At 28.8% G+C, this 14085-nt stretch overlaps 1 pseudogene; it reads left to right on the forward strand.

Annotated features, from left to right (window-relative positions):
• Positions 1-7574: 7574 nt before the first annotated feature.
• On the forward strand, positions 7575-8360 carry LOC132937992 (uncharacterized; annotated as a pseudogene).
• Positions 8361-14085: the final 5725 nt, after the last annotated feature.

Consider the following 14085-nt stretch of genomic DNA (forward strand, 5'->3'; position numbering starts at 1 on the left):
CAATAAAATTTATAAATATTATTTAATATATAAATACGTGAAAATTATTTTCATTGTTCCTTACTCAGTACTCACTATATAAGCGAAACCTGCAATTTCGTAAGTTTGATTAAATATACCTAAATGCACCTACCGAACATATAGTAATATTTAAAGTTGGATTTGATGTCGTTACTCGACTTTTTCTCAACCCACACCCACCCCCATTTTGTATAAAATAATTTGTCAGGCGTTATTTTTTGGCTAAAAGAACATTACTTTTTTCAGCCACATTTATTTTTAAAAAGAGAGAGTAGGTTTTTGGTCTGTAACATTTTTCATTCAAATAGGTGGGTAGGTATACCTATCAATAAATAAATAGCTATGAGCCATTTAACCATCTGACTTTAAGAAACTAATGTGAATAACTAAATAATTAATTTTAGAGTATACTTACTGTGATTTTTTGCATTTCTATAAAATATTTAAATTTTATATGTATTTAATTCTAAATTTTATACGTAAACAAATATTTTCAATAATTATTATTACACATTACTTAATTTAGTTGAAATAAGACTGAAAATAACTTAAATTTGAAATTAATCTAAAATAATTATTTAACTTTAAAGTAACAGAAATAAAATTATTTTTAACTATAAACAGGGTAAAATTTGATTTATTTTTTCGATTGTGAAATATTATAAACAAGGCCAGTCGCCAGTGGTTGTTAATTCCACATTAATTTGGACATATCTAAATCCGGCTCAGGTCCGCTGTTATTGCATGTTTATGCTCTTAAAAGCTAAAATCAAAAACACTATACAAATATTTATATTAACTGTTGATTTTACTTTAAAAATATAATATGTGAATAATGGTATATGCATATTTAGACGTTATTGATAAACCTGTTCTTAAAATACCAAACCAAACATGTCTGTGCAAGATTATAAAAACAACAAACAAATCACCTACTCATGTATGTTTTTCTCTATATATTAGTTATTGTGTTTTATATAAAACGAAACTAAAACAAATTATTACGTTTAGTTTTTTTACAGATTTAACATTAAACTATACTATATATATTGGAGTTCAAGTAATATACGATTTTTATCATTATCGACTATTGTAGTATTAGTATAGCTTGTATAAAATTCAAACTGTTACTCCTGAAACATTGTTTTTTTGGTATACATCGAGGCGGCCAGAATCACAACTCTTCTCATTCTAGTTATTCTTATTCTCTTATAAAGCATTTTTCACTATTGTCGTGAAATCCCGGAGATTTCCTGATGCACAATTAATACACAATGGACAGATAACTAGGACAAATACACATGGAGTCGGGTTCTTTGTAAAATAATTGATTAAACTTTACTTATTCTACAAATACAAAGTAATAGATTACTTATATGACTATACTTAACAGTGATGAGATAGCTGCAATGATACAATGCATGTAGCAGTAGCAGTAATCCTCTCTTAAATATTTTAAAATATTTTATTTTTATTGTGTAACTTTTTACTGAACAATAGTATTAAGTATTAATTACTTGTATTTTTAAATAATCGCCTAAAATATTTCCTTATCCACCTATAATAGGCACCTGTGAATATAGTTGTATGCAAATGAAATATTTTTTGACAATAGTAATTTACCCACAGTAATAATAGTTTGAACTATTTAATTTACATTTTAGATTCTGAGCGGAGCGATATGAATGTATTGATTTTACAATGATGTGTTTTTTTGTGTCTGTCATCACCTTTTAGGACAGTAAAAATGCATAGATTTTCTTCAACAGTATCTTTTCTGATAGAAAAGTGAATCTAGTTGATGCATTCAGGAGGTCAAAATTTAAAATTTAAAAACAAAGAAAAATTAAGGAAAACGGGAATTTTTACGCAAAATCAATTTTGGTTTTTGGTGTAACTTTAAAAAATGACCGTATATTCATGAAATTTTCACTGGTAGTTTATATTTTCATTTTCTATACACAATAACATGTTCAAAATATTTTGATGTGTTTTACTGTTAAAGATCATTTTTAGTTTCCAATTTTTTTTATTTTTTTTTCCTATAAATATCAATAAAATTTTATTTGTTGGGTAAAAAAGCGTGAAAATTTAATGCAAGGCTCCTAATGTATTGTTACAATAGCAGTTGAAAAATACTAAAAATACATAGTTACGTTTTTTTATAAGCATTCAAAATTAGAATTTTGACAACATTTTTCAAATTTCAAATTTCAAAATGATTTTGTAGTTAAAAATTGATAAAATGTTTAAGAGCTGAGGATTGAAAATTTAAAACAAGGTACCACATAAGTAGTTTATTCTGTAACCAAAAAATCTTTAAAAATATAAACACACAGTTTTTTTTTCATAGTTATTTTATGTTCAAGTTCAGATATTACTAGCTGTTATCAAATAATCGGTACCTAAACAACAATCGAACGTCGATCAATGTTTCAATATTGATATCCTTCAGCTCTACTTTCCTCTGAGGCTTTTGATAGGTAATGTTTTTTTTTATAACATTTGAGCTTTGCGTGTTGGATTGTTATAGCCCAACAACAACGTTCATTAATGGAAGGCCCAACAAATAGGAGGAAGTGGTGCTTCTGCAGTGACACGATCTTAGTACCTACCTATTCAATTGCCTGAGACGGTAATAATACCTTCAGGTTATATTTCCTCCTTAAGACTATATAGTCTATATAGGCTATAGCCACTATAGTGTCCGCCATTACACCTATTATCCAAAGAAGGGTAGACACACCATGCGGTGAAATCAAAATGTATAAATTCTACTTTATACTACTTTTATCCTATACATTTTTTAATTAATTTTTATACAACGTTAAGTAGGTCAGTTATAAACTATTGAAGAGTATATTATTATGATTTATAACTGATAATAATTTTATTGATTTTATGCTAATATTCTTCACTTATAAGAAAAAAATTCAGAACGTTTATATATAATATCATACATCAGTGATCACTGATCGCTGACAAATTCCGATATAATAATTTAATCTTATATTTAAATATTATGATGATTATACGAATATACAATTAATATTTGGTATTTGAAGGCCGGATTGATAATATCTATTTTAATTAAAATTTTTAAAATAATAAATATAAGCAGTGGATATCTATGGTGCCTGGTAATACAAATGGTAATGGTAATCATAAAATCAATCACATTGTTATAATATCTGAACATACATTTAAAGTAGTTTGTAATTTATTTACCCAAGTGTTCTTTTGGTAGTTATAAACTGTTGTCCTCTTTAGATCGTTATTCATTATACACCGTACAATTTTCTAATATTAAAAAAATATTATTGTAGTAAAGTATTTCGTAAATAAATACTATAAGAAAATATATAGGTAGGTACTCATTATATACTAATTAAATATAGTAAAATAATTAATTAATTTTTACAAACATTTTATCGAAAATGTTGATTAACCCTACACTGTAGGACGTATAGGTACTAACATTCATGGTAATTGATTTAATTTTACTACTGACTTTAACACTTGATAGCTCCATAATTTCCTTTAATATCAATTGTAATGTTCTAATTTAATTAAATATATATATAGAAAGTATAGACGTGTAGTAGACATTTTAAATTCTATAGGTAGTGATAATAGTAAATCATCACACGGAATCATTAGTCACGGGTGTTGTTAATAATAACAATTAATTTAAAATTATTTTAATTAGTATATTAATGTTTATACTTCAAGTTATATCATAACTAGCTGATCCCGTGCACTTCGTTACCCGTTAAATTTACAACTGTATATGACTCAAACTTTGTTCAATGCGTTATTTAATATTCGGTGTATGATGTTCTAGATTTTTCTTAACTTTTCTATTGCCCGGAATAAAAATTCTGATTCGCAGCAGTATATTATCGGGCGGGTTACCAAAAACGTACCCTTCCCTTTTCGGCCGATTCACTTTTCGACCAAATTTAAAAAACGTCGATTCCCTTTTCGACCAAAATCGTACCCTTCCCTTTTCGGCCGATTCACTTTTCGACCAAAACAAAAAGTTTTGTAATATGATATGTAGAATAAATAATTGATATATAATTTTTGTAAAATAGAATACCCATATATTAACATTTTTTTTTTTATTACGATTATTACAATTTATTATATACGATCGGTGATCGTTGACTGTGATGGTTACTACCATAATATAGGTATAGTTATATCAGTATAATATGTAGTATGTACCTGCAAGACTGATCGTTACACGTATTGTAGAGAGTCACTATCTTTTATTTTACAAACTGAAATTTATATAAAACTTAGAAGTGTTCACTTGCCAAACCTTACTCAAGATCGATCAATCCGAGAGAGAAAATCCAAAAATGAAAAATATATATCAGATTATCAAAACGGACAACTAGACAGGTACCTACAGTAAATAATTTATTAAAATAGCTAGGCGTTTTTATTACTTAATAGTAAATATATCACTAAAATATTTTTTGGTATGATTTTGTTAAGTTGGTTTCAAACAATTATTTCAAACAAATGTAATGAAAAGCGCTAACAAAACTCAGACGACGACAGAACACAATTATATTGACCTTATATCATTTTTTTTTATATAATATATCTTATATTTTTAATAATATTTGCCATTATTTTACAACAATTAAATACCTATTAGTTTATTTCTTAATATTATATTATACACATTACTATTAGACTTAATAGTTATTGACAAAAATTGTATATTATTATGTTATTCTTTTTATAAAATATTATACACAGTGTGCACAGGTCTAATCTACACACAAACACTCATTTATATATATATATTATATTATATATTATATATATATATTGACAAAAAATAATAATACAAATTAACAAACATGCCCGATTAACTAATAGCAACCAATATATATATATATAATACACTATTATTATTTTTATTTTTATTTTCTTCTGGACAACCCTTATAACTTAGGGGTATGAAAAATAGATAGTTTATAGATAGATAGATTATCTATAGATAGATTCTCGGACCTATTGAATATGCATATAAAATTCCATAAAAATCGGTCAAGCCATTTCAGAGAAGTATGGTAACTAACATTGTGACACGAGAATTTTATATATTAGATATATAGCTGTACTAGTATAGCTAGTGGATACTGGGTTTTTATTTTTTATTAGTTGCTGATATAAGATTTGGTTCTACATTTTTATTTTTATAAAAAATTATTTAATTTTAAAATTTTAAAAATATATGTAAAAACGTAAATTGAACTACTAAGAACTATTATTATTTGTTACACCATGTATATATATATATATATATATATATAGGTACACGTACAGTACATACTTCAATATAATATTCTTAAATAACTTACGGTAACTATAATTACAAATTTGCATTTTCGATTATTGACTTATTTCTATTTTAGTTTATATTTCTACATTCTATTCCGATTTATTGTAGGTATACTAGGTACCCTATTTTTCTATTGGTGTTATTGAATTACTGATACTAGGGAAGTAGAGAATATTTCATGTAGTGGTTTGCCGTTGACTTCCATAAAGTGTTGGATATAGCGGTTTTCCTGCACATATTACAATTTAAGGAGACAAAAATAAATCATGATGCTCGTTATTTTAAAATTATTTTACCAATTCGATAAAATATACAAAAAGATCAATCCCATACTATATTTACCTACAACAGCTATACTAACTATTTAAAATACTTATAAATTATAACACCATACATCTATCATAGCAGTACAATTAGGTTTAATAACCGGACGTAATTTACAGTGGTCGATAATATCCTGTACAAGAATAACTGCAGCGTAAAAAGTGCTAAACACAGTTGACCTTATATTATAACAGTTTGAAAATATTTTATTAATTTTATAGACTTTTTAATTTTTCGAATTTATTTTGACCGTATATTTAGCATATACGGCCGTCGCGTGTATTGTGATATTATATTATAATATTATTATATTATGTGTGCGCGTGTAATAATAATTATTTTCTCGTCATACACAATATATATATATATGCGTACATGTATAGAACCTTTATATTATTATATAATAATATAAAGACGGAACGATGATTTTTGTACACGAACACCAAACCATAAAAAGAAAAAAAACCATATAATATAATATATTATACAAGTATATGTATTATATTTGTTTATTATTTCTTCCGCCGTGACGCGTTTGGTTGTTAGTTTTCGCTGTACACACATAATATTATACTCTGTGAATTTCAACTTAGGTATAAGCTACTGCCGATGCCGCTGCCGGTTCATGAGCATTGTAGAATAGTATTTTTTATATGGAACCGCCGCCCGCGGTATAATAGGTATAGGTACGCGTTGCGTTCGACTTTTATTGGTATATTATTATTATTATTATCATTACTATTACGATTTTGTTTTTTTTTTCTCGGCCGCTACACACACACACACATCTTTATACAATGCTAGGTCGTACTACTACTATTACTACTGCGTGTGTGTGTAGACAAGTATTCGTAATTTGAGAAACCATAAAATGTAATAATATAGGTAATATAGTAGCCGCGGCAATATTATATACATATAGACGTATATTATTATTTAAATGAAATCTGAAACGGAAGGGAAAATGGAAGGGTATTATTTTATTTTATTTTATTGTTTAATTGTGTGCGGAGCGCGCGTTCATTACGGACTGGCGTGCTACAGGTCGCAATTTTTACGATTTTATTATATACGACGACTTACATGTAGAGAGGCGTAAATATACACTGTATACGTATATTAACTATAGTAGTATAGTGTATACATGAGAGTATATTATATTAGCATTATGTTTGTCTTCTGTAAAACTATTCGTGCGTGTCTTGTCTTCCCCGTGAGTACTTTTAGTGCGGTTCATCGCGTTCTTTGCACTGCGACGATGTGAACTTGGTTATTATTTAAAAAAGTGTACAATATGGAGAGAGGTTTGAAATTTCTAGGGGTATCTACGGCTTCGACATAAATACAATTTTTTATTGTTCTTTAGTTTAGAAGATTAAAAAAAGGTGGAGAACTGCAATGGATGGTGTTTATTTTAATTTAATTTAATGTTATAATATCATTTTATACGAAAAACGATTCTAAGCGAAGACGGCCAGTCGGCCTATGATATATTACAAATTTACAAAGTATATTTTATGATACTATTGTGAATGAAGTAATTTATTTACCTATATATAGGTACGTATGGAACCTTGTTTTAAATTTTCAATCCTTAGCTATAAAAGTTGAACACTTTATACATTTATAAAATCATTTTTAAATTTTAAATTTGATAGATATTGTCAAAATTGGAACTTTAAATGCTCAAAAAAAGTGTGCAAATGTATTTTTAATATTTTATTTTTCAACTGCTATTGTAACAATATATCAGGAACATCATTAGTCAATAACAAGAAAAAAAGTATACAACATCAACTTCCTATAAACAACTATTTTATGAACTAATTGAAGAACTTCTCAATTTTAAAGATATTTATATTGATGCGTCAAAAACTGAAAATGGTACTAGTATAGCCATTATCACTCCTAGTTTTCAAAAAAAAAAAAACAATAATTGCAGCACATTTTCTGCTGAAATGTTAGCAATATACTCTGCTATAGAATACATAAAAAACTCCCAACTACCCAATAACTATGTCATATTCATCGGCTCATTAAGCTATGTAAATTGCTTAAGTAGTCATGAAAACAACAACAGTCTTAAATCCAAAATAACAGAAGCAGCAAATAACTACGAAAACGAAATAACCATTGTCTGGATACCTGGACACAGTAACATAGAAGAAAATGAAAGAGCAGATTGCCTAGCAAAAGAAGCAGCTAATAATGAGATTGCAAAAATAAACGAAAAACTCTGCATTTATGAAGACACGCTAAGATGCATTAATACAGCAATTGGAAAAAAAAATGGTCATTCAAATGGAGAAAAAAAGTAACTAAACTCAGTGAAATAAAGCGTACAACAGAACGTTGGAAAAACACAACAAATCTTAATTGAAAAGACAAAGTAATATTAACAAGACTAAGAATAGGCCACACTTAAGTGTGCAGTCGCTACACACACGGCTACCTAATGAACCGAGAAGAACAAACAGTATGCACATCATGTGGAGTACACCTGCAGACAATCAAGCACATATTCGTCGAATGTAGACAAACTGAAGCCGCCAGAAGTAAACATCTATACCAATCACTAGGTCCGAACGTAGAAACCATCATGAAGACTCTAAGCTCCATCAAAGATATACAAATCGAAAATTTATTGTAAACAATTTATCATAATATGTCACGTAAAAACAAAATCATTGTAATAACTAATCTTAAGTAAATCATTGTCAATTATCAAATGGCAGCCAGTGGCCATCGCTGCCGAGGCTTATTTCTAATAATAAAATAAAAAAAAAATATAGGTAAGAGCCTTGTATTTCACGCTTTTTGACCCAGCAAATAAAAATGAATTAAGATTTATATAAAAAAAAAAATTAAAAATTGGAAACTGAAAATATTCGTAAACAGTTCAAAACAAATAAAAATATTTTGAAAATGTTATCGAGTGTTGAAAATGCTAATATAAACAACCAGTAAAAATTGCATGTGTTCACGGTAATTTTTTTTAGAGTTACCAAAAACACCAAAAACCAAAATCGATATTGCGTACAAATTATCGTTTTTACTTATTTGGTATTTTGTTATTTCCTGCGCTGTTTAAAACTATTGGGAACTTTGAATTTTGACCTCCTCAATACACACCAACCATAGATTGTCTTTCTCACCAAACAAGATACTGAAGTTGAAAATCGAAGCATTATTTCGACTACTTACCGTGTGCACAGATACAAAAAAAAACCACACATCATTGTAAAATCAATTTATTCATCGCTCCGCTAAGAATTTAAAACAACATTATGGTAAGATGATTTAAATTTATCTGGGCTACCATTTGAGGCTTTAGAATTTTTTTCGGATCCGTGTACCTGAATTTATTTCGTTGTAACCATATTTCGATAAGATAATAATTTTAAAGTATCATTATAGTGAAATTGAAAATAATTTAACTGTTTTATAGACACATATAGTGACCGTTAACTATTTATAGAGTGTCCACTTTATAATAGTAACAGGTTTTAATGTATTTTCCACATAACACTCGATAGAACCGATTACAATGACTGTTACATAGAGGTTACCGATAGCAGAAGTTTTACTGTATTTATATTTATATATATTATACAGTAGGTATATTATTATTTATTGCATTATGCATATATACGGTTAACGTGTATATGTCTATCCCGTCAGTATTATATATTGTATAATAAACGGAAGACAGACAATTTTGTTTGTTTATATGTATCGTGTATGTGTACACTTGCAAACAAAACTTATCCACTATAGAGCGTTTAAACATCGTCTGTAGACCGTAACCAATATAATAAGCAATAAAATATAATTTAGAATATATTTTATTTTTGTTTAGTAAATAGTAATAGGTACAACGTATGCAATAGGAATGCGCTATACTGATATTGAAAATATATAGATAAAATAGAGATAGTATATATATACATATGTGCTAAAAATAAAAGTATTCTATATTGTTATTAAAAATAATAATTTTAAGTGTCTGCTAAAAATGTGTCTTGATCTGAACGAGGCCGACAGTACCTCGAGTTCGAATAATATATTCTGAATGTTTTTGTTTTTTTACCAAACAAACTTTTGTATGTACAAAATAAACTTTTGAAATAAATTCCTTGCGATAGTGACATATTAAAATATTATGTTAATATATTTTAGTACCAGAAACGACGTGTTAGAAATTCTGATCTGTATCTACGAATAATTCTATTTTTAAAAATAATTGAGTGACTTCCGTCCCCGACTAATATCCACTTTAATACCCCACATTCCTCCATAGCTGCAATATACAAAAAAAAACAAACAACTAATATAGGTATATACTTAAATCACAATTTTTGTTTTCCTCTACTCAGAGGAATAATATGGAATTTTCGGTTCGGTGACGAATTTCAAACAAATCAGTCTGGTCAGTGGTGAGGAAATTCCAACGAGTTGGTACGACATCTGCTCCTATAATATTTTCAAAATGATGTTATTTGTCTTTGTATAAATCATATCGTTAAACATTATTCATAAATCATTACTATGACGGATGATTGACACCTGTCAGATTCTCATCATAATATTATTGGTATCAAACCTTTAATGACACGATTCAATTGCAGGATTATGGTTTATAAAGATTAGTCCCGTCCACCTCAGAATCTATTTTAATACGTATAGTTCATGTATTTACGACAGTTGGTTCAAGTTTAAACGTTCACAAGATTGTATACTTAAACAAAAAATAACGATATTTGTTTTTTTTTTGTAATTCAACAAATCGTTATTCTTAGGGCTTTAAATGTTTATTTCCACTACGTACCTATATTATTATTTACTATACGTAATAACATCTAAAAAAAAAATTTATAAATATTAAGGTATTTATGCCCTGAACCTATATTCACACCATTAAACTGTATAATATTGAACGCATATTGGGAAAACCACCTAATAGGCTTCCATTTTGAGTCTTCTCATTCAATAAACTTATCTTCACGATATGCGATTTGTTATCATAAAAAGTAATGATACCACAATCGGTTAAAATATATTATCCATGGATATCAATGACATATTACTGATATTTGGTAAAAGGCACGATTTAAGATATACCTACAGGTTACTCAACGCTGTATAGAAACTAATCTCCAGAGTGATGTTCGCAGTTTATCCTCATATGTAATACATGCAGATAAAAAAACCACCAGAAGAAGGAGGCAGGTAAAATGCACCAACGGTAAATTAGTGATCTTATTATTAGTAGATCAGCAGTTTGATGGATGAGATATTATCCTCGAAAACCGAAGTAATTCACTTCACCATATCAGTGAATGACGCCCTGTAGTGTTCATTAATGTTTTGTTGGGGGGGGGGGGATGATGGATACAAATCTCATATAAATTCTGTTGATCATGTTCTTAATCTTACCCTAATTATATGTACATATTTTGTGGTGATTACAACTTACCTGGAGTTTTATGGGATAATGATGACTCTGGTTTAACCTTATCATCGTTCTCCCATTGTCGTGCTCCGTGCACCAACGAGTTTTTTGCCTCTAATTTTTTGCAGGGCATGGTACGAGCCCAAAAAACTATCCTGGGTATGTTGATCGAACTGAGCTATCAGTTTTTGGAAATGTATAAAGAAGCAACGCTCTAATTCTGGTATTCTAAAAACACTAACGCTTAATGGTGCTTTCTGGTCAAACGAAGGGTGAAGCTGACATGTTCGCCTCATACTTCAAGTCTGTCTACTCATATGAAGTCATTAATGATCATGTGAGTAATTTAATGATTCCATTTTTCAACCTACATAATAATGTATACTTCACTGTTGATGACGTTTTTCAAGGTCTTACTACTTTGTAGTTTGTGTGGTGTTAAAATCAGGGCTTAAAACCGTTTTCAAAACCGAAACCGGAAAAAATTGGATACCGGTATTATAATTTAAAACCGAAACCGAAAAAATGTTCTTGTATTAAAAAAATGTGCAGTTATACTCTCAATGTTCTAATTCTTGTTTACCGGTATTAAATTCAAAATCAAAACCGTAAAAAATTGGAAACCGGTATTAAATTCAAAACCGAAATTTGAAAAAAATTGGAAATCGTTATTTTTTTTTTTAATTGACGTATTTTTAAATACGTAAATTCCATTAATACGCATAATTAATACTCATAATAAAATTGAGATCATGATTAAAATGTTGATAACCATTTCATTATTCGCAAAAGAAAATTGGAAACCGGTATACAAAACCGAAACCGAAATTTCTTAATACCGGTATTGCTATGTTGAAACCGAAATCGTAAAATTTCAAAACCGGTATAATAAATCGAAACCAAAACTGAAATTTCCTATTTCAGTATTGAAAATTGAAACCAAAATCGAAATATTAAAAACCGGTATACAAAATCGAAACTGAATCCGAAATTATTTCAATCGGTTTCAAGCCCTGGTTAAAACTATAGGTTCTGTCGGCTCTGATAGTCTTCCGCCGTTTTCTTTTATCAATTGTGTTCCATTAAAGCTTATCCATTTTTTTTTTGCTTTTCAGACGTTATTTAGATGAGGGTAATTTCCCTTCAGTTTTAAGACTCAGTTGTGTCACTCCCAACCATAAATCTGGTAATAATATATCATATATTACTAATTATGGACCTATCTCCGTTCAAACTGTTTGAATATTTAGTTTTAAGCAGTATTAAACCATTATTATTTTTTTTTTTTTAGTAAATAATATTCTTATTGAAGAACAACACGGGTTTCAACTGGATAGATCAACAATTACCTGCAACGTTTTTTTTTTCCAATTTTTTGTTTGTGTCTTTAAAAATAACGGTCACAAGCTTATGTTGTTAACGTAACCTCACTTTGTGACAGACCAAGACTGACTAATATTGTCCTGATGAGGTACGCCATACGTTTAGTCCGCTTCAATAGCCTGGCTATCGTGTTAGTGTATCCACGTTCCATATATTTGTAAACACCTATTTATCCAACAAAGAAATAAACACGCAACTGATACTGAAAACTTGGAGTGATAGTTTCACAAGGTGGGAAACCTTAAACGCGAGGCTACCATTTCAATATCTGAAAAGTACGAGCTGAGCACGAATTCTCGAGTGTTTAAGTGATTTGCAGCTTCAACATGTAACTTTGGGCAAGTCTCTCTTCCCGCGGATATCCAATGATTTTGCCGGTGGCTTGGTTGGTTCCCCTGTTACCGGTTGATGATTCACAGTCGAATTCGGTTAATTTGTTTAATTTGTCATTCGAAACCGCGGTCGAAACCGAATATTACGCATTTACTCGCACTATTTATGGTATCGCATGCACGTAAATCAGACAAAAGTTTGTTCTCGCTCAAGTGGTCAAGTGCCAATAAATAATTACAAAGATCACGGGAATACAGACCTTCGACAATCTGACATTTCTCTTCACGAAACAATAATCCGATGTCACTACAAAAATATTCATTTTTTATTCAAACACAATTAAACATGATATGAACTATTGATAAACAGCGTCAAGCGCGTATGCCCAATAAAAGTATTCTTAAATTGGTCGACAAAACTACTCCAAGACGTAAAGTTGTAAACGTACAGCTGATATACCAATTACGTGACGGGCCAACCAGTTTAGTCCGAACAATTTCCAATTTGAAACTTTTCGGCTACTCATGTAACTTGGCAAAACTTTCATTACAATTTATTCAAAACTGAGCTTTTTAACTAAGTTCTCGCCCAGAAAATTGTAAATCGATGATGCAGTTATCACAAAACAAAAATTAAGGGAAAACGGTAATTTTTAAATTTAAAAATCGGTTTTCAACAAAATTGATTTTGGTTTTTAGTATAACTATAAAGCAAATAACCATAGATACATGAAGTGTTCACTTAATGTTTATATTAACATTTGCTATACATGATACCTACAATATTCAAAATATTTTGACTGGTTTTGAGTGGTTATTACGGACATTTTCAGTTTCAAATTTTTTTTAGTTTTGTTCCTGTAAATGTCAATAAAATTTGTTGGGCCAAAACGCGTGAAAAATTTTATACATGGTTCCTGATATATTGTTACAATAGTAGTTGAAAAATAGTTAAGAAGATAATTCGCGGAATGAAAAATAATTTTTTTAATCAAAGTCTCCTTAATAAAACGTTTAAGTGCCTATTACAAATAGAATTTGTATGGCTGGGAACTGGAATATATTTGCATAGGTATAATGAAATAAATAAAAAAAAAACTAATGTAACACAATTGTTTTAATTTATTATATTGTGCAATGTGCATTATTATAAATAACAATGTTGATGTATGGATTGTTCAATATTATCGTCTTAAGTGTAAAATGTA

This window comes from Metopolophium dirhodum, chromosome 2 (genome assembly GCF_019925205.1).
Source record: "Metopolophium dirhodum isolate CAU chromosome 2, ASM1992520v1, whole genome shotgun sequence".
Taxonomy (NCBI): Eukaryota; Metazoa; Arthropoda; class Insecta; order Hemiptera; family Aphididae; genus Metopolophium; species Metopolophium dirhodum.